The following is a 22737-nucleotide window of genomic DNA, read 5'->3' as shown; positions in this document are numbered from 1 at the left end:
AATAGAACATTTAAACGAATTCTAATCTAAATCCATTCGAGCAATCTAAAAAAAGAATCTGAACGGAAATTGCTTCGGTTTGATGCAAAGTTTAACAATGATAAATTAGCGCTCGACTGAACAGAATGTCCGACAGCTTTATTAGAAAATATACAGATACTTCGTGATTGTATTGCTGTGATACAGACCATGTGTCCAGGACATAAAGCTTGTTGCGGTCGGGACAACGAATAAAGTTTATACACAATAGCAAAGCAATTGTACTCATTGGTACGGTATATCTAAACAGTAACGAGTTACTGGAACAAAGCAAACGAATTAAAATACGCAAATATAAAGCTTCTGCTTATATGGAATAAAGTAATTCGAGATTTAGGTAAACATAAAAGTATTACTTGTGAAAAAAACACGATGTTCTTCATTACTTTTTTTTTTGATTTTTTAATTACTTTTTTTATTATTTATGGTACTGTTTTATTACAATAAAAAGGTCAGTATTGTTATTTTCTTTTTCGTGCAATTTATGTTTTTTTCTAAATTGAAGCCGTTTATTTAAACTTTTTAGTTTTAAATTAAGATTAATTAATGTCGGTCTAGTCATAGTACATGGGTATATCAACTTTACGACTACGAAGTATAAAATGTTGCGACATTTTACTTTAAAAATATATACTAAAATATAGTGATGTGATTTCTATCCGCTAAAAAATTCATTAGTAGTTGAGGCGAAATGAATTTTTAAAAGCAAGTTTAAAGTTTTTGAAATTTAAAGTCTTAAAAGGACTTTTATACAAACTAATCAGCGGTTTAAAGAGGCTTAACGATGCCACAAGCAACTTTCCAAGTACCTTAGGGCGCTCAGAGTTTTATCAACGATAAATTTTCGACGAAATTGTTTTACCGCTGTTTTAATTGGTCCGACTTCTTACCTCTTATTTCAAGTTAAAATATTAATACTATTTTACTCTAACAAAAGTTTTCACGTTCAAATATAATCATAATATACCACATACTATGAATAAAAGTGATTTCTATCAGATTCTAGTAAGCAGCAAAGTCCATTGGCTTGCAAATGTCTCGGAAACGAATCCTCGGGACACATTCACAAGGCCGTTGCGACGTTAATGAAATTCTTTATCAACGAGTGAACATAGTGGAAAGGAAAAACGTGCATAGCGTGGCTTGTCAAGGGTAGGAAGCCGACGTAGCATATGTAAGCTTGTTAGATTTTTTTATAATACTTTTTAATATAGATCAGCTAATGTACAACATTCATTTAAACAATATATACCAATATATACATAAAATATACAAAAATAAAAATAAAAAGATATCTCCTACCACAGTTATATCTAGAAAGTAAACAGATGTCGCTTTACACGGCGGAGCTGAATGAAATCTGAAAAGCGTTTTGCGAAACATCGTAGAGTTGCGTCGCTTACTAACGTTAAATGCGGCGTGATAAAGTGATACATTTTTGTAGAAGATGCTACAATACAAGCTACAACACGCTTCACTGGAATTCTATAATAGTCCAGTCTCAGATTTATTCCAACTGGTAACGTAACTCCTTTGTTTTTCTATTTAAATAGATTTTCATGCTCGGAAAAAAAGATTTTTTCGTATCTACATGTTAGTATAGAGCTATTAGCTGCCAGTAATTCATATTTTGATTGAAGCACATTTTGTTGAATACTGAATTCAGAATTGTATACAACAATCTTTAGGTTTTTGCAGCCAGCATTAGTAATCCGTCTCAACAATCTTATTTGAACTCCACTCGACCCTTCAACTGATCAATCATCTCGTCAAGTCCTTCAGTTGTAATATGAGTGGGTTTAATTATTTTTGTTCCATCTATTCTATTATTAAAACCTTTAAATAAATTTAAGTGAGCGTTCGAATCGTAATCGAATACCGCATCTTATTTTAATTGTTAAGTTTTTAGTACTTACTAGTTAGTAGTTACTTACTCGAATCGATATGACGCGGATTGCTAAGTTCGCCTTCCATCACACAATCCATACGATTCAAACTGTATGAAAAGTTCGTAAGTTTTAATGATTCGATTCAAAAATCGTCCATTTAATCTGAGCTACTCGACCCTGTTACTAATACTCCTGAGCCAAGGAAACTAAACTCATATAAATTGCGTGTGGCATTAAAATTTTATTACATTATGTATTACACTTTTCTCTATTTTATTGTTACCTAAGTATATTACGTTCGTTGCGTTGAGTATTGCCACCGATACCATGAGCGCTGAACAAAAATAAAATAAGTAGCGTTTTGTTTAATTCTGTTATAAATCTTTGCTAAATTAAACCGAGATCTGTTAATCCGTTTTGAATATACATTAAAAATATTACTCCTTTTACGGGGAAAAGTTCCTGGTAAAAGGAGTGTTGGTCGCAGAAAGAAGTCCTGGTTGCGCAACATTCGAGTGTGGACCGGGGTTGCGAGTGGCGCCCAACTATTTCGCCTCGCAAGGGATAAGAGAAAATATGTAGAACTGATCGCCAACCTTCGTTAGTCGGAGAGGTACCTCAGGAAGAGGATTAAAAATATAGCCATCCATTCATCCAAACTTTCACATTACAGTAGGATATAAAGCATGAAAGTATGATTTAAGACGATTGAAAACATAGAATTGGTTGTTCTAGACAAATCAATGTATATTAATGGTAGTTATTTTATTAGAATATAACAAAAAAAACCTTCGTTTATTGATAGAATTTTCACAATAACTAATTTATTTCATCATAAACTCTGTGAATAAATAATTTATTTTAAAAATCCTTGGAAAAGCGAGCTTTACAATTTTATACACTGAAAAGCCTTTATGAAAAAATGAACGTCATGCTTTTAATAGTATCTGAATCGCAAATCGAAAATACACGGAAAGCGGCGGAGATCGCAAATCGTTTTGAGATTTCCCCAAGGCCTTTAGCGGTGTGTATGAGCGGTCATTTCCAGTGTGCCACAGCACTTCACATCTGGTCCCAATAGAAGGCTTGCGTCCGTCGAAAACCGACAACGACAAATTTATGAGGGTTGCTTACCCGGAACTTATTCCCCTCATGAATTCTATTATGCCATATAATTCGGTGGACTGATTTTCTCTAATATTGTATCATGGAGTTATTTGTTGGGAACTTATATTTTTCTCTAGCAATCCCTATATGAAGGAAATTGAAATCTTCGATGTTTGATTGCCATGTTTATTTATTAATTCTTATTGCTATTACAAAGTTCTTGCTGTCGCCCGCGACTCCGTCCGCGCGGTATTAAAAAAATATTAGTAGCCTATGTGTTTTCCAGACTATGTTCTACATCTGTGCCACTTTCAAACAAACATCCAAACATCTATCCATCCAAACATTCGCATTTATATTAGTAAGATACAAAAACATGATTTTATATATGTGGGACAGGAGTGACTAACATAGATAGAAGGGTTATATACATAGCTATCAAGAAAAGTCATGTTATATAATTTCTGACCATAAAAAAGTCTCTGTGTGTGACCTTAAACAATTGGAATCTTTTTTAAATTAAATATACATTGCGGCTAAGGTTTGTTTAAAATAAAAGAATTGTTATGAAACAAGGGCATAAGGTCAGTGTATTTTTTATTTCAAAAACACGTATGGAGTCTGGACCTTTCGCTAAGGTTAAATTAATCTCATAAATTCAGAACATTTAAATACTGAACTCATTTTGTAAATTTCCCAAGGCACCACGAATTTATTACGGCTGAGGAAATAAATAGGTATATTGTAAGTCAGAAGACGGAAATTACCAATTTGAAGATTTATTCGCAATCATTTAATTTAAATAATAATTAATATATTTGTTTATTTCAATCATTTATTAAAAAATTGTAGCCAAAAACTGAATTCCATAATTTCCCCGTTCTTCGTAACAACAAATATCATACACATTGTGATATATTTTGTCAATGACGTTACGAAGGTGCGAGACGCAAATATTCGTGCTAGGCCCTTCGTTCATTCTATTTCATCACATTATTTTGCTAATAATTTTTCCCTTAAAATTAATAAATGTAGCCCAAACTTTTCTGACTTTATAAAAGCTGTTTGTACGTTGCTTTAAATAACTTCATAATGTCAATATTGGCTGGCTGTTAATGAAATAAGTTTCATTAAGAAATTACGAAGACTAAAAATATTGATGACATTTATAAGATATTCATTAAGGGCATAAGTTTATTATAATTTTCAAATTGCTTTAATTAAGTAACTTTGCTGTAAATTAAAAAAATATATATATTCTTTTTCAGTTTATAAATGAATTATTGTCTATTAAAGGTAGCCAAGAATATGCTATTGCGTATGTTTATGGGCAACAAGAAGACGTGGCCGTCCTAAACAAACTTGGCGGCGCTCTGTAGCTTCCGCCATGAAGGCAATTAGGCTGACATGGCTCGAGACGAAACGCAGAGCCCAAGATAGAGCCCAACTGGCAGCGCACTGTGGACGCCCTCTGCTCTACTACGAGGACATAGTACTTTAAGTTAAGTAAGTCAACGTCTATGGGCAACGGTCGCTTCGGTATTCCAGCGATTTCAGATGGACGCTAGCTGGTTTGCTACCTTATGGTTAAAAAAAATATTTTACATCGTATATTATATTTATAAAATAAAATGTAACATGATCAATTATGTCGTTTACGTCTCAATTGTTATTCATGCTAGCTATAATAAAGTCGACATTCTTTATAAATTCTGTACAGATGATAATATTTATAGATAGTAGAGTTGGCGACAATCCAACTGGCTTCTTAGGAAGTTCTGCGCTTTATCCTCTATACCTCGTTAAATTCATCAGAATATCGTAATTTTATACGTTTTATAAAATAGGTATATCGCGTGAGTTAGAAATGAAATTTTATTGCTATGAATAACCATTTAAAAATGATTGTAACGACTTCTAAAAGTAGAAAATTTAACTGATCTTTGTCTATTTTATAACCACTGCAATAAACTATTTTGCTGGTGTATTAGTACAGAAAATAAAGGCACAAATTTGTTTGATTAAAACAAAGTTATTTAGTCAATTGCCGATATAGGTTTCACGTTTTATAAGCGGAATTACTATAGATAATGTTTGGTTTATTAAAAAATAATCCCTACTCTTCATTCGCATGGGCGCTTTTCTATCGCGCGTTAAAATATCGTTCGATAGAAATGCATTTCATACGGCAGCACTTTTAAAAGTGTTAAAAGAGTGAAGGAAACAACAGTTATTTTAAAGCGTACATCGCTTGAAAGCCGCTGACGTTGAGTTTTAACGTGACGTATAAAAAGCGCCGGTGCAAATGGGCACTTATAAATTTTAAAAACAAATGAAATGAGCAATGTACAATTTGACTAAGAATTTTACTTTTCTGTCGTAATCGTAGTAAAACATACATACATGTAATTCCTTCTAATCTTCTTTGAAAAAAAAACTGTTTTTGTATGGCTGCTTCTACCGCAGAAGCTTACCACAATAAGGTTCAAGTTTTCATTATAACAATGGTTCCAGCTATCTTTTGTCTATAAGTTTGTTGGGCGTAATATGAAGATTAGTTTATCCTTCGTACAGCTTGAGTCCCCATTCTTGTGACGTCATCGACATATACGTACGGGCTCGAGTATTAAATAACAATATCAGGTTTCTCCCGCATGCACGAGCGTCCTTCACTGTAAGAGGTTTGTAGCATAGTTCGCGACACCACTTCAAGACGAGGGCCGGCCATCTAGCCTACATATTATACATGTCTCCCAAATTATTTTGGCAATTCTGCACGAAACTAGAGTACATCGTTCTGCTATACGGAAGCTGTAATATAAATCTTCAATTATAATAAAACTAGATGATGCCCGCCACTTCGTCGCAGAGTTAAAAAGGAGCTTATTTAGTAGCCTACGTGCTCTTCCAGACTATGCTCTACATATACACCAAATTTCAGCGGGAATCTGTGCAGTAGTTCTGAAGATGCCATTTAAAGAAGATAACTATCTATCCATCCAACTATCCTTCTATCCATCTATCCAACTTAACCTTCACATTCATTACATTAGTAAGATAAGTATAATTGTAAATATATCATCAGAGTAATTATTTATCGCTTCAAATAGATTTAATATTACGGCATTTGATAGTGAACTTATTGCGTTGTTAGGAAAATGCAATAAGCACGTACGTAGTTGCCACTAGTTGACCAAACCAAATAAAAAACCGTGTGTTCCCACTTGCCAGGGGCATACTTGACACGCTTCCATAATGAATGGCCACGCCAGATTTACAAAATAATATTTACATTATTAATTCAATTATCGCTTATTTTGTGGTGATTAGTTTTTTATGGCAATGCAATAAAGTGTTTTTGAAAGACTTATTTTATCAACAATTCTATTATAACGGAGCAAGACGACTTTAAAGGCACTATAAAAATTCAATATTTGCGAAGTTAATAAAAAAAATATTTTTGTTTAATTTTTTCTGTTTGTTTGTCTGTATGTGTGTTAGCAAAGCCGGGTTTGTTTCGTGTAATCTCCGGAATGGCTAGAACCAGTGTGTAGTGGGACAGAAAAGTAGCTAAGAAACTTCGACATAATATAGGATACTTTTTAATTCTGCGCTGACGAAGTCGCGAGCGATCGCTAGTTATGCAATTCTTATTTGCATTGACAAATAGAAATGCGAACTTATGAGAATTAACTTGCCTACGCAAATATTAATTCCTACTAGAGTTCACTCGAGAAAATTAATTTTTGTTGTTTGTATAGTAACAAACTGACATATATGTTGTACTTAAGCGTTGAGCTTCATATCAATGTACCGCCAGAGATGTAGATAGCGTTGAATAATACAACATTCACGTATGTGTTTTAGATTCAATAGATTCTTGGTATTAGAAAATTAGATCACCCACATAGCCAATACAAGCTCGAGGATAAAGTAACTAGCTTTTGATATCACCACAATAACTCTACAAATAGAGCAAAATGGTCATATTACATTGAATTTGTGCTAATGTACAATAGATTTGATACTCTGATATTTCGATTATCTGTGAATTTTCAATGCGGAAACATTTATACAAAAGATATTGATATCCCCCCTTACACTGTCTTTGAAAAAGCACGATACGTATATGTTTATAATTTACCAGAAACATTTAAGGTGTCCTTGTACAGTCAGCTGTATAAATATGTATACATTTATAAAATTTTAGATACTTATACAAGTTCTGTTTTAAAAATACGTTTACACGTATTCATCAATAATATATAGTATTCATGGTAAGCATGGACGGACGCGTGGATACATATAATACTTTTAAAACCAAAGACGTATGCAAGCTTCTTAAAGCTTTTTGTATGTATACATTTTTACAGCTGACTGTACAAAGTATATTTTATACACTATTGAGAGAATGCTTTGGTCATCCTCTATATATTTGAAATTATTTAGCGAGACTAATGAAAATGTCTATCATTTTGCGACGACGAATGAAATATAGTGTTTAAAGAAACGTATCTTACATTCCTTCATTCACATAAGTCAGTAATTTCTCTCTTCCCTGTACATTACAGAATTAAAAAGAAAAAGCTTTGAAAACGGGATACACTATGCGCTTGCAGTTTAGATTCCATCTGTATTGCCTCTCCACCGGCTCGTATTTCATTTCGTTCTTTTAGTTCGACTTTGTGAAGTAGTCGTCTTTCTCCGTCGCATCTATATCAGCGTGCGACATATAATTTTAATTGCAACGCATATGAATAAAAATTTGAAATGTTTTTTTTTTTAATTATGCTAATTAAAAATGTTCTACTTTTAAAATCACACCAAGCGAATGAAGAGAGAGAAAGTAGAGACCTTGCACTAATTCTAAAACTAAGTCAGCGTCTAATAAAAATAATAATTATTATTTTAATTACAACAGTCATTTACTAATTTATATCAAATTAAGCCAGTCATTTTATCAGATATCTTTCAAGAAAGAATTGACCTAAATTTCAGTTCGTCATAAATGGTTAAAGTTTCAGTTAGTTCTAATCTGAATAGTAAGTTATGATTTGATCGTAATCGTTTCATTGCAACTAACAACTATCAAAGAAGTAGAATCGTCAATGTCGAGAGTTGAAAAGACACAGTTCGTGGAATTGTCAACGAGGGAGATTGTAAATCATTGTTAAGCGGGAGCAACTGAGCATTGATCGTTTTCGAAAGGAAACATTAATAAAAGCTCGCTCGAGTCGATATCATCGAGCGCTCCGTGTTGAGACAAAACATGCAACCGATCTAAAGTTACCAATGCTCCTACTAACAGATGGATACTACGATTTGTTATATATTATATGTAATATATTATTATACAATGCATTATTTCATAATGTTAAAAAGTATCATTATTATCAACTTGTCTTCATCCTTACGGAGGGTCAGCATATTATGTACTAATCTACATTTCTATCAACCATCATATCTGAATTCACACAATCCATTCATACTTTGTATGACCTTCCTCTAACTTTGTAGCAATCCAGATTCAATCTCATTACATTTTTGTTTATGTGATGTCCAAACCACATTAACATTATGCTTCTAATGTCTCAATCACTAGCGCTACTTTCAAACTTTTTTATATTTTTCTAAAGTATATAAAATTACATATGTATAAAGCAGTTCTCAGTTAAAGATAAAAAGAATATACTCGATTACATTTAAAAGCAGCAGAAGCTTATAAACGCCTAAAATATTTCAACTCCATTTTTTTCTATGTTTATTGTACGGTTGGTAATATTTGACATTATATTTAACCCGGTGTTAATTAGATTAAAAAATGTGAGACCTTTTTACGTTAATTATAATAAGTTTTGGCTTTATAATTTTTTTGTTTCATCTGGAATAGTACCTACGGTTGAATATTTTGGTAAAATGCCTCAAAAATTAAATGTTATTTTATAATATTTATTTTAGACAGGTTCAGTTCTATAAAAAAAATTAGTTGTAAACTGGGTCGGTACTTGAAAATTTTACAAAGTCGAAGCTTCCGTTTTGTCTTCAAGCCGATGGGGTGTACAGTTGATTGCTTTCCACATAAATTTAAAATCTGCTTACCTTAAAATTGTATCAGTTTAGTATTTTGTACTTTGGATTTTGATTGTGATGACACTACAAGCTTTCGACCGCGCCTCTATTCGCGCGAAAGTAAAAAAAAAATTTAGAAGTCTATGTATTCTTTTAGGCTATTTTCTACATCCATGCTAAATTTGCACGGTCCATTCCGCCGTTCTGTAGATGTAGCCCTCTAACGAACATCCGTCGATCCATATAATAATCGTATTTATATTAGTAAGATAGGCACTCGAACCCAGAGTTAAGTTTACAAATTGCATAAATTTTAAAAAGACATTATCAATGACCAGTCTCTTTTTATTTAGCCTGGCTTTACAATATTTCGCACACATCGTCAGGTCATATACGTCCACATCGTGAAGGTCGAGCCTATAAATTCTATACACGTGTAAATAAAAACAAGTAGCCGGCTGACTGATTAACATTGTTCTTGTGTGTTTTTACTAATTGTAACTTACGCTCCCGGGTAAATTTATTTGAAGGAAAGGCACGTATTTTAGTTGCTTAAGGACCTAAGAAAAATGTTACTTCATTAACTATCGCGGGATTTCCTCAAAGATAAGGAAACAAACAACAGTGGAGGCATATAAGTATACTCATTGCATTCTGTTCCACTATAAAAATAGAGATTTTTTTATAACAGAAGGGAGCAAACGAGCAGCGGGAACACCTAGGTGTTCAACGACGCTCATGGACATCAGCAATACCAGAGGAATCGCAGATGCGTTGCCGGCCTTTGACATGGTGATAAGCTCGCTTCTTGAAGGACCCTAAGTCGTAGCGGTTTGGAAATACCACCGAGGACAGATCATTCCACAACGCTGCTGTGCTAGGCAGGAACTTTCGCGCAAACCGCACGGTTGTGGATTGCCAGCCATCGAGATGGTGTGGATGGAACCTGGCGGACTGTCGTGTCATCCGCTGACGGAACTCGGCGGCAGGAATCGTTCCAAACAATTCTTCAGAGCACTCCCCGGAGATGCAGTAGAAAATGCAGAGGGAACTAACGTCCCTCCGCAGCGCCAGAGTGTCGAGCCGATCAGTAAGAGCTCGGTCGTTGACGATTCGAATCGCTCTCCGTTGTATGCGGTCAAACGGAAGTAGCTAAAAATAGAGATATTTCCAAATGTAGTTTTGTCTTAGCATTACAGCTTGCATTTACAAAGTTTTGACGCCAACAAGTATCCCGTGTTACCGACATGTCGAAAAGTTGTTTAAAGTTGCCTTCAACAGAAGCAGTTAAATGTGTTTCCAAACAAATGAATAACACTTAAATGATGTTCAAATTAAACTTTCTTGTAATCATTTGCATGCCTGTTTGTTTCTAATTAACATTTTGTGTTACAGTTAAATAACTACGGCGTATTACTTACGACTTAGAATTACAGTAAGTTAACGCATAATTAAGAGTTTCATAGGCTAAAATGATTTACCGCAACTACTATTGAAGCCAGCATAACTAATAACATTTTTTCAGGGGGTCTAGCATGAAAATTTGAAAGAAAGTATTCGTAAAATTATTCAAGTTTGTCGTTTACGTTACAATTATTTTACTTTATCGCAAATTTTTGTACTAGGTCCCCAGCACAGGACTTGGTTAAGATTGTGGAATTAATCGATTTTTTTTAATTTATTTCACTATAAGCTGCCGAGCTGTAGATTTCATATTTTATTAATGCAAATTTACATACCTATACTATAATAAAAACTAAAATATTCGATTTTCAAACATAAAAAGCTGTGCACAAAAGAACCTTTTTAATCCTTTTTTATCTCGTATTTTAGCATACAAATAGAAACAGAGTCGTAAGTAATCAATAGTTCAGCTCAGGTCACAGTTCATTTAGTTTTATTTAGCTTTATGTATCGGCAGCTTTCCAAGTAAATTCGACCTTGGTTCGCTTTTTACTTTGTTCTATCAACATAAACGCAAGACGAGTAAAGACCAACTGTGGTGAAAGTCTTATTATAAAATTAATGGGTTAACGACGAGCTAAGAAATTATGACAATCAATAAAAATTATTTTAAAATCAACTTTTTATATTTCGACAACACGCGCTTAATTTTTTGTACATTAACTGTCAAAAAATACGTTTTATTTTGTAATTATCTCCGGAATTTATACATTATATTAAATGAGTTTATATTTCAATAACTATTTTCATAAAAATAAAGGCAGTTCGATGAAAATGAGAATTACACGTAGAGTTACAGGGTATTTGGTACAAAAGTCATATCGGAACGAAAGTACTTCTGGCTCAAAATAACATACACATAACGTTCGTATGAGGCAGGAAATTACGCGAAAAATGCTCCCCTTATTATTACTATTACAGTACCAGTTCGCTTTCCATTATACCTTTATTAAATACTAGCTGTCGCCCGCGACTCCGTCCGTTCGGAAATTAAAACAAACTTAATAAGTAGCCTTTGGGTTCTTCCAGGCTATGTTCTATAATGCCAAATTTCCGCGAGATCCATGCAACCCTTTCGGAGATATCTTCAAACTAACATCCATCTAAAGATTAGCTATTATAATATTAGTAAGATTATTATTTGTTACTGCCTAAAAGATTTCTATTTATTAAATATATATATATATATATATATTATAATAAGGGATGTAATTTGGCTGAACTTCAACTATTTCTGGCAGATTAAGCCAGTTTATATCGAGGTGCAATCTTGCTAAAGGGACCGAGGTTTAAATTTCTTGTTGGGAAATGGCTCCACACGGCTACATAATTTCCGGTAAGTGGTCTGTCGCCTATACTGACTCTTCGGGTAATTTGCATTAAATTTGATATTAGATATTTATACCACAGAGTTTATTTTAATTACAATATGATTTATTTGAAAAATGAATAATGTGACAAATATGAAAATTAGTAAGTTGAAATTCCTAACAAAGCAAAAAAGCAAATGCAGCAAAGATAAACATGTAATGTAAGTCTTTCTAGATATTCATGTTTCTATTTTGTAACCAATATTGAGTTCAAAAATTCAAAATTAAACAACACGATGATAGTATACGATAAAAAAGGCAACTGCTTCTCTAGTAATATTTTACAACTTTACATTACGTTCTATGTCCTTTCACTATGCAAAATACATCGAAGGGAAATAATGTGTAACATAAACGTGTTAATTAAGCGCCTAATTGTTTAAATTCTTGTCCCAACATAAAGTCAACACGCTGATTTAAAATCCTCTTATCTCACGAAAACTGTGTATACGTTTTGTAGACTAATAAAGTCGAGCTTAAAAAAGATGATAATCGCATATATATTTTATAAATAACAATTATTTATTTTTTAATCGTATATAGGGTGTCCCAAAAGGTTACATACATAGGAAGGGGGATGATAGGGGTGGTCACAAGGGTCACCAGAAAAATTTAATAAAAATTCCCCTCTGGGTATTAAAAAAAATAAATGGCATTTTGTAAAAACTTAAAAATTTTACACCTTCTGGGGCAATTTTGTAACCGATGACCTACAAATATATTTAAAAAAAAGCTATTATGTTAACGTCAATAACCCTTTATCAATATGAAATAAAAAAACAATACAACTAACAAATATTTTAAAGAAAATTAAAATTGCCCCAGAAGGTGTAAAATTTTTAAGTTTTTAAAAAATGCCATGTATTGTTTTTAATACCCAGAGGGGAATTTTTATTTTATTTATAACATTTAATAAATCAAACATTTACAATCACTTATAAGTTATGTTTAATGATGACAAATAGAGAAGCTTAACAGCGAATGCATAATTCACTTATCATGTAGGTACATTTTAATTAACGCTGTAATAGTAACAAGATGTGTCACAAATGAACTCAACCGGTGAACCGCCGCATATTCAGAATGTTGCCGTATTTTTTAACCTCACTATTGCGATAGTAAAAAGCAGTATATTAAAGTAGATAGTACATTTCCCATGACAATTAATTTTTAGTCTTCTTTTCTAAAGTAAGTAAATTTATATAAAAATCAAGTTTATTTAACAATTAAATTAAAATCAAATTCAGTTGAAATCCGTGCAGGATTAATTTACAACTCGGAATTATTTAGAAATAAATCTTTTCGCGATGTACGAAAAATCCTTTTAAGGGAAAAATCCCTTAAGCTTGATCCGTGCTAACAAGAAGGATAGTAGAGTTTTTTTCGGAGTCAAGTTAATAAAGATTGATTTATTACGTTGACTACTTCGGACGTTTCAAAAATAAAAGAACAAAGTTAGAGGTAAAGCTTCTTTCGTGTCGTATTTGGAATAGCTCGTAAAAGCCGACATAAATAAGACAGAACGTCAATAATCGGAAAAATAAAGACGTACTGGATAATATATGTGACAGAGTATCAACTTTGTAAAAAACACGGTAGAAATTTATTAGAAAATAAGTTCCTTACTCCTCATATAGTTTGATGTAAGTTTATTATAAAATAGCACATATGTTCCCAATTTGATATTCTAAATACAGTGAACCATTTAAAAAGAACATCATAAATTGTCGAAAAATGTATGATTACTTCCGCAATAATTTACATAATAGCGCGGTGTTATTATTCAAGGAGAAAAATTACGCTAAGAGAAGAGAAAGCAACACAATTAACATAAATTACAAATTTGCGATAATTATTCCGGCGCAACTCGGGAATAGAAGCTTAAGAAATCAAGTAACAATAATCGTGAGTCTTATTTATGATTATTATTTCTTAATGCCGTACCTAGATAAGTGCTGTTAGTTAGAACCCAAAAGATTTTCAGTGGGTCCACCATATCAACGGGTGCAGAAGCACCGATGCCACTTCATCGCATGATGCACTTTAACCGTCAGCGACAATTAGCACTCGCCGCATATCAGAATGGACACTTGTGAAAACATAAACGATATATTTATACACAAAATCACTTTACATCTTCGTTATAGAACACGTTCGGAAGCGAATTATAATCGCGTAGAAGGGAAAGTGATCGAGGTACGGGCTACGAGTAACGGGAACGCGCGAGGCGGCCGGCCGGCTACGAGCGCGAAGCGAACTGCCGTCTCGCCGAGTCCGCCCCTTGCAACCCCGCCTCGACTAACATACCAAACTGACTGATTTTCAAAACAAAATTCTACATACAACCAATGAATATTTGTGCATAATTAATTATTTCGGGGTTAATTTTTTTTAACATATCTCGATAAAAAAAATTCTTTTGTGATTTGAAAGTAAGTTTTCAATAAATCCCTTGAAATGCGAGATAAGTATTCACTATACACTAAGCAAGAGAGAAGTTTAATCTAGTCGCCATACCTAAATGCGGATCACAATAAGTTATCATAACTTAACAGGATGTTGATTTTTTTGAGTAAAATTTCGTTGAAATCTTTTCTGTCGGAATTTGTCAATAAGCCGACAGTCCGCCTCGGACGAAGCTCAGCTTAGTGACAAATAATACTTCCATTCAGAAGCGGATTAGAATGAAGCGGCCACACACATTTTTAGATTTTCGACTCGCCGCAGTATATTTTCACTATAGGAACCTTTCACGAACACATTATTATGGATTCTATTGGATCAGGGAAAGTAACGACAAGGTCGAGGAGTGATTATTCTGAGCTGCTGACACATTTATAAGTAAATAGATCCTTTATGTATTTCGACCTTCCATGTTAACTTTTCTCTTACATCTTAAGTAAGTAAGTTTTATTAAACACATTTTGTTTTTGACATATTTTCAAGACTTTCTTAAAACTTTGAGCAAGATTAATAATCTTGCTTGTATCTTCAAGACAATATAATCCAGTAAATTTTCTTAATCATAAACGTACAACAATTTGATATAACTTAAAAAAAATTGAAACTTTAAGTATTTACTAAAATTTGTGTAATTATTATAATTTTCTGGGATGTAGTGGAATTAATACGACCGCCGATGATATCTAACTACCACATTTTCCACCGCTCTGAACCTAGCTCGTAGATGTAAAACCGACGCAGGCGAAGTATTGTGCGGTTACCGTTAACGCTGTGGCCCGGCACGTTCAATTATCTTCTCGACGCCTTCATTTTACTATGCTATTACACTAGACTATGTTCCACAGCGATCTTCTATTTCGCATTAAAAATAGAGAAAAAAGGTATAAAGCGACAAAGACATCCCTTTGCCCGTCTGCATATAAAACGATTAATTAACAAGATCAACAACATTCCCCGGCCGTACAGAATACAAACGAGCTTTGGGTGTTTAAAAACAAGATGGAACGTGGCTAGGTCTGAAGTCATTTGTAATATTTAATTGTTTCGAGCGAGATTTCCCGAACGACTTGACAGCTTGGTATCTATGTTATTCATTTCTACACTGAAGATTTACAATATAATATTTTAGAACCTACAATGAAGTAATTCGTTTTAGTATATGTCGAATTCAAAACAAGTATGTGTGTTTCCTATTCAGAAGACTTTTTAAATTAACATCCAGGGCTATTCATAGCCTTCCGTAACTTATCGTTCCGGGAGTTTTATGATCGTCCTTGATGAAGTCCCTTTGTCGGCGCCTACAATAAAATAGTGTTACACTTAAATAAACTGAGAGTGTGGAAGCCGAGATACTGACAATAAAGTTTAGACTTAGTTTATATAAGATACTAGCTGTTACACGCGACTCCATTCGCGAGGAATTTAAAAAAACTTAAAAAATATGCAAGTAAGCCTATATGTTCTTCCAGATTATTTCTAACAACTGTATTAAATTTCATCAAGATACCATCAAATAAACCTCCATCCATCCATCCATTCGAATTTATAATATTAGTAGAATTAGAAGTACATTTGAATTCGTTTTAGAATAGCAAAAATTATAAATCACAACTTACGAACTCAAAAAATTACAACTTTGTACACATGGGTCTACTTTTAATTAATTAATTTAATTTCATCTACAATTCGTTTTAAATATCAAGATGTTTTAACTATTAAAAAGAAAAAATATTTGATATAAATCAATAAGCAGAATTCATATACACGATTCCCCATTGTCGATAATAAAATACCTATATCAAAATTTTTATCGAGAAGCGAATATTCCGTGAAATGAAATTAAATTCCCAGTCCTATCAGTTTTGGTTTCTATAAAAGCATTGTTATATTTTCAAATAATTACGTTCGACACAAAGAGCTAGCTTTTTTTTTAGTTGTAGCCCAATATTGTTTTCAGTTATAGTTTATAACTAACCAAAGAAGTATTTCATAGATGTTAATAAGTGAATGCATAAATGTACTGTTGTTTGTCTCGGGCGTACACGTCATAAGTACATGCCGGAGAGAGGGGGTCAGTCGATGTCAGACCTCTGGACCGACAACACGTGCCGGTATATGAACGAAACAAATATAATGCAACGAATGCTACTAATAACTAATAGTATATTCTATTCTATTTATATAAATCTCAAACAGTTATAAATAACAATCATCATGTATCATTGTTATAAATAAGAAATGAAAAGTTTCAGATTTGACGTAAAGTTATTAAAAAGATTCAAAGTATCGCAGAGTTAAAAACGTTCAGAGCACAAATAAAGCCAGAGTTTTAAAAGTTTGGCGCGGCAAATCTCTTCCGACCTTTTCACTGAATGTCCTTTATATTTCAAAATAATCATCTTCAAACTACAAAGAGAAACCGAGTAAAACTCGAAAGAAGTTGAACATCGAACATTTCTAGCAAATGAAAGTTTTTAAGAAATAAAACCGAAATATTCCAATATCCATATTAAAATACAATGGCTTTTAAAATCATAGCCGCATTATATCACTGCCTGGAAAAAGCGAAAACGTTTCAACGAACGAGAATCATCATAATTTGAAATAAAACTTCTGGATTCATAAAAGCAATTGTTTTTCCACTTTAATTTTGTATAGTCAATTAGGCGAGTCGATATTCTATGCAAAGTACTACACAATACGTAATACACAAGGCAAAGTAAATCGTGGAAACTAATACAATATTTATAGGTAATATTTAAATTACAAAAAGCGATATACAAAAAAAAAATTGTACTGCAAATTTTTTTTATGTGAATACAGAGTCCTTTCGACAAGCACTGATTTCAATCTATGTTTGAATGATGTGAGGCCGGGTGCCACTGTAGTCCGACAGCCGGTTTGCTGCCGGCAGCCAGCCGGGTCTATTTGGTCAGTATAGGCATAGCGACTACATATCATTTGTATAGATTTGCTCCGCCATCTTGAAAATTGCAGCAACTTTTCTCACGACCATCTTGAATAATAGGTTGATCAGCGCCGAGTATGAATTCTTATGACATAGTATTGCGCATGTCACTTTGCGACTAAAATCGACAGTTTCCAAAGAGTTACGTTGCCTTGTGTACAAAGGCTGTAATTAGATAAAAGCATATGATAAAAGCTAGTCCAGTCGATAGTAGCTTTTACTCTTTCATTTGTAAGAGGCTCGTCAATGAGAATTTGTAAATAGAATAACCTATTTTATTATAAAAGATAAGCTAATTGGGGTATAAAATATTGAAGTGGGTAAATACATTAAAAATATATTCTGTATTTGTATACAGGTTTTTTCTTCCCGTTCAACAAATAAAGTTTCTCTTGTATTGACTCGAGCTAGCTATTGTGTGGCATCGTTGTGAGTTAGTGGTTATTTTCTCATAAAATTGAAGCACGGGCGCCCTCTCTTCCGCCACAATGTCGCGGTTGGGAGCAGTTAAGCGGGGCTTCTACCCACCGACAATGCAACGTATCAATGCCTATAGAGTAAATAGTTATAAAACATCATAAAATCCATATTATTTAAGACAGAAATATAACGAAAAACTCCTTTTAATTTTACTTATTTTTTTATAAGAGAAGGGGGCGAACGAGCGGTGGGAACACCAAGGTGATCAACGACACCCATGGACATCTATACTTATTTGATCTAAGCTCTGATGTTTTTTTTAAATAATCTAATATTTTTTACTAATCAGATGATGTTGATAATATAAACGTAGGCTTAACGAACATAGATTATAAATTTCATAATCAAATGAAGGTGAAACTTTTGAGAAACTTTCTATAACTGCTGAAACTGTTTTCTTTTGTTTAGTATGATTCTAGATTATTTTTATGGGAATTTTGAGATAGCAAAATATGCACATTTATTCAGCACTACATACATGAATAAAATCTTTTAAAAAAAATCGAAGATAATCGCAGTTTGTTCAATTCAGTAGTAACTTTCGCGCTTTGTATCAGAGTTACTGCATAGCTTGATATTTATCTTGTCAAAGAAACAAATCACAGAGTCTGGAAGCGCCCAGCGTTAAAGTAGTAGTGCAGGTTATTCAGAAGAGAGTCGCCGCGGGCCGGCCCTTGACTTCCACTAGAGAGCCGCAAGCCTCGTTTCCTCTCTCGCATTACACAAGTCCCGCATTAGCGAGTAAGTATTTATTTGACACACATCCTACAAATAATTGACACTTCAAAGGTTTATATATAGTTATTCATTTATACTATTTCTTTACGCTGACGCGGCGTCCGAGAATAGTCAGGTCGTCTGTGATTGTTTTTGCACATTATATACTTCTCATAGTTTTCAATATCAGAACCAAATAATGAAATTGAAAACGACAATAAACTGAGAATAAAATGAGTATGGAAACGATAAAGTTACAAAAGAGAGTCATATAAACAATGAAAATCGACTGCGAATGAATAAAGTATTTTGCATATGAATAGGTACAAGGTTACGGTTGTTTGGTCACCGCTGACTGTGTACAATATTTTATGGTTATTAATAATTTGTATTCATAACAAAGACTAGTAGTATTCAGAGTACGTACGCTGTTTGATTACGACATAATAACATTTCGATGCAGTGTAACGATGTTACCGTAGGTTAATATGTCGCAATGATACATGCTCCGGACAGGCACAAGCATAAGATAATTGTGAGGACGTGCTATGAATAATAATTTCATTACAAAATAATAAGCCGCGTTAGGGGGACGCTGCGGGGTCGGGCGCGGGGGGCGGATGCCGCGTCGCAGTCAGCCACAATGCTTCTACAAACAGACCGGCTAATAGGATCCGACGGCATTAAATTGAGTTTTAAAATTAACTTTCGACATCAACTCACTCTAATATTTAGACATTAAATATTTTTATTTCTTAGTTAACATTTTACTATGTACTTTGGTACGCAATACTTTGCTAACGTATCCAAATAATTTAAGCTTAGGGATTTTAAATACCATGATATTGCTTACTTTTGTTGAAAAATCACTATAAGTTTATAAGTTTTGTTTATGACCGAATTAAATCTTTTAAATACGAGTATAATAAATGCGAATGGATGAATGTTTGTTAGAAGGTGGGCTAAACAAAATCTCTATGAAATTTGACACAGATATAGAACGGACAGACAGATATAGTGCGGACTGAGTCGCAGGCGACAGCTAGTAGTAAATAAAACAGAGAAAATAGGTAGTTTTAATAGAAATAAGTAGGTAAAACTGTATTCTCATTTTTTGTTTGTAGTCTTTTTCCTACTAAACATGTGTGCACATGAAAGGAAGGCATAAATTTCAGTTCTTTTTCTTAAAGGCTATTATCTAGCTGCGATAAAAATATTTTCGGTGGAGCCAAATTGGAGCTATAAATTAAATACTTTTCTTCTATTGTGCTCGTAAGTGGTTTGTTGTTGGAATGTCGTTTGTTTTCAATATTACTTTAGATAGAATTCTTCACAAAGGTTACGTTTCTGCATTCACGTTGATAAAGTTTAACTAGATTTTTTTGTTAACTAAGATAAAGAATTATTAGTACGAAGTAGAGTGAAAAATAAATATAAAATCTAGTTGAAATCGTCTAAATTTTTCATCGTAAAAAAATATTATAATACACTATTTTATTCTATGCAGCCGCAGAGGAAATGCAGTGCAATAAAATAATTTTTCCATGCTTGAAACAAGTTATCATATAGTTACCTACACGAAGGTACGTGCCCGCACTCTTGTATATAGAGCCTTACGAAATTTCATGTCAGCAAGACATGAAGTAACGTAACCCAGAATACGGGGCAGCTGACTGCCCGACTGTCCTCAATTTACTTCTGTTTACTCTCGCATATAATGAACCCGCTTTTGCTGCAAATATCTTTTGCTGCTCTATGACCCAAATGCAATTTCGATGATATATTTTAGATTTTGTACAACATGAGTATGTAGTTGCTTACAATTTTATTGAATCGAATTCATACGTACTCTTAGTCTTTAATTAGGGATTTATTATTTGCTGACTTATTTAAAAAAAAAAACTTATATAAAATTGTTAATGATGTACGGAATAATTCTTATATAATTTTACACTATTATATAGAGTAAGCCTATATATCTTAGAATGAATTAAAATTCATTGAATTTTCCGGAGCATAGCGGAAAAAGGGAACATAGTCTACAAAATAATAAGTTTAAGCCCACTACATACAAATAGGCGTTTCAAGGAGGGTACGGTCAGGAAAACCTTTCCGTTTATCAATTTTTGTTCTATATGAACTCATACAAATTTCTCAAATGGCCAATCATGCCCACAAAACACAAAGTAGGGTCTACGAAAACAAATGTTGATTGTAAAAATATGTACTTAAGGAAAAACGGGTTGTTACAGTTCTAAAAAAATAATTGAGTTGACCCACATCGAGTGATTACAATTACGTATTTATTGTTTTAAGGATATATCTAAGGTTTAACTTTTAAATATTAAATCATCATCATCATTATCATCAGCTCACTACATACGTCCCCACGTGACTAGGCCATAGTCAACCACGCTGGACCAGTGCACGGTGTTTTCCTTCACCGTAACAACGTCGGATAAATGTACATATGTAAATCGGAAATCGAAAAACACATTGGTACATGGCGGGATTCCAACCCAGGACCTACAGATTGCAAGTCAAATTCTTCACCCCTGAGCCACCGACGTTCTCATATTATACCATTTTTGAATCTTATCAAAAATTGTTCCTTTAATTAATCCCTGGATAAATATGCTACGAATTTTTAATTACGAACGATACTTTTAACCGAAAGTGTTTTAAATACAAAACACTTCCAAGAATCTTCATGCGTTGTCGCTTATTAAAGAATATAAATAAAAGCTCGTATCGTGAATTACTTTTATCTCGTATAAATTATAATTAAAAGAGAAATGAGCTATTTTTATAAGTTGGTAATAATGACAAAGGAATATTTTTGTTTCATTTTCTTTGACAAAGAAATATTTCTCTTTTGTTTAGATGGATCGTGATATAATGGGATTCAAATATTAGGCATTACTTTTGAAGTAAACTGTACTAGTAGTTGGTTAGAACTTCTTTGAAGTAATTTTTTTTTAAATAAGTCGAACAAGGCGCAATATTTACGGCTGCCAGAGATTTACAAACTAACCATATGTATTGCATCTAACATTAAAAAAAACTTTACTTACATAGTTCTTTTCAAGTACTGTAATATCAATATAGTTTACCTTTATGTTTAGAATGAATCGCTGTTAAGCGGAAACGTGAAAATACGTGGTTTATCAAACTTTCCAATATGCATTTGCATATAGCGATCGTGGGCTTCTTGAAAACAGCTACGTCACGCTTTATCGTAATAACGTTCAGTCGCTTAACCCACTTCTTTCTAATAGCGGTACAAGAAAGCGAAAAGATAGCGGCGACAAAGAAAGTTCATTGAAAAGTAAACAGATTAATGCACAGACATCTATTACTCACAGTTAAAGGATTTTTAATGAAGACGAGGTAAAATTTAAATCTTTAACGGCTTTTATGTAACTTATATAAATAAAATTCCGAAGAGCATTAGCAATTGCATATCAAAAGTTTTTTTTAAAGGTGAGACAAACGAGCATCTGATGAAACGATTTTCTTGGAGCTACATTTGCAGGTATTAGGAATAACTAGAGAATAGAGGCCAAAATTAGTCCTCTTTCCCTTACCATCCTATTTCTTATAAGGAAAGGATGGGAAGTGGAAGTGGACTTTCCGGATGAGAGGATGCATGGAAAGGGAAAATATTTTCTTTCTGTGCATCCTCTCCTCCGTCGATTAAAGGTAGGCAACGCATATGCAATTGCGTATGTCTATGGGCAACGGTCACTTCGCTATTTCAGCGATTTCAGGTGGCCGCTCGCTCGTTTGTCACCTTGTGATATAAAAAAAAAATAACTATAGAAGAGAGAAGAGAATATTATTCCACAACACGATTTACGTTGTTTTCTATAAACACGAATACATTTAAATATGTTTGTGATCATACAGAACTCTTTTCAAGTTCGAGAAAAAGTTTTGGCATAATGAAAAATAAGGAAGTACACGAAATGATTTTAATAAAAAACAATAAAAGTTTATATTACTCCCCGGGACCGTGTTGAATGTGGACCCGCATACAAATTAGGTAATAAAATGTTGATCACAACAAAAACAATTGGTGTGAAACTATTACAAATGTTAAGACAAAAATTACGCTGTTATTTAAAACTGTAAAAAAAAACTGTTCCAAACTTAGTGAACATAATGTATT

General features: G+C 33.2%; 1 protein-coding gene across 1 annotated transcript in view; it reads right to left on the bottom strand.

Annotated features, from left to right (window-relative positions):
• Positions 1-22737, bottom strand: part of LOC106118090 (neural-cadherin) — a 125619-nt gene that overhangs the window by 58456 nt on the left and 44426 nt on the right. The gene's annotated exons all lie outside the window — the stretch shown is intronic.

This window comes from Papilio xuthus, unplaced genomic scaffold (assembly GCF_000836235.2).
Source record: "Papilio xuthus unplaced genomic scaffold, Pxut_1.1 DF827597.1, whole genome shotgun sequence".
Lineage (NCBI taxonomy): Eukaryota > Metazoa > Arthropoda > Insecta > Lepidoptera > Papilionidae > Papilio > Papilio xuthus.
Note: the sequence above shows the minus strand (reverse complement) of the source record. Positions and strands in the feature narration are given on the sequence as shown.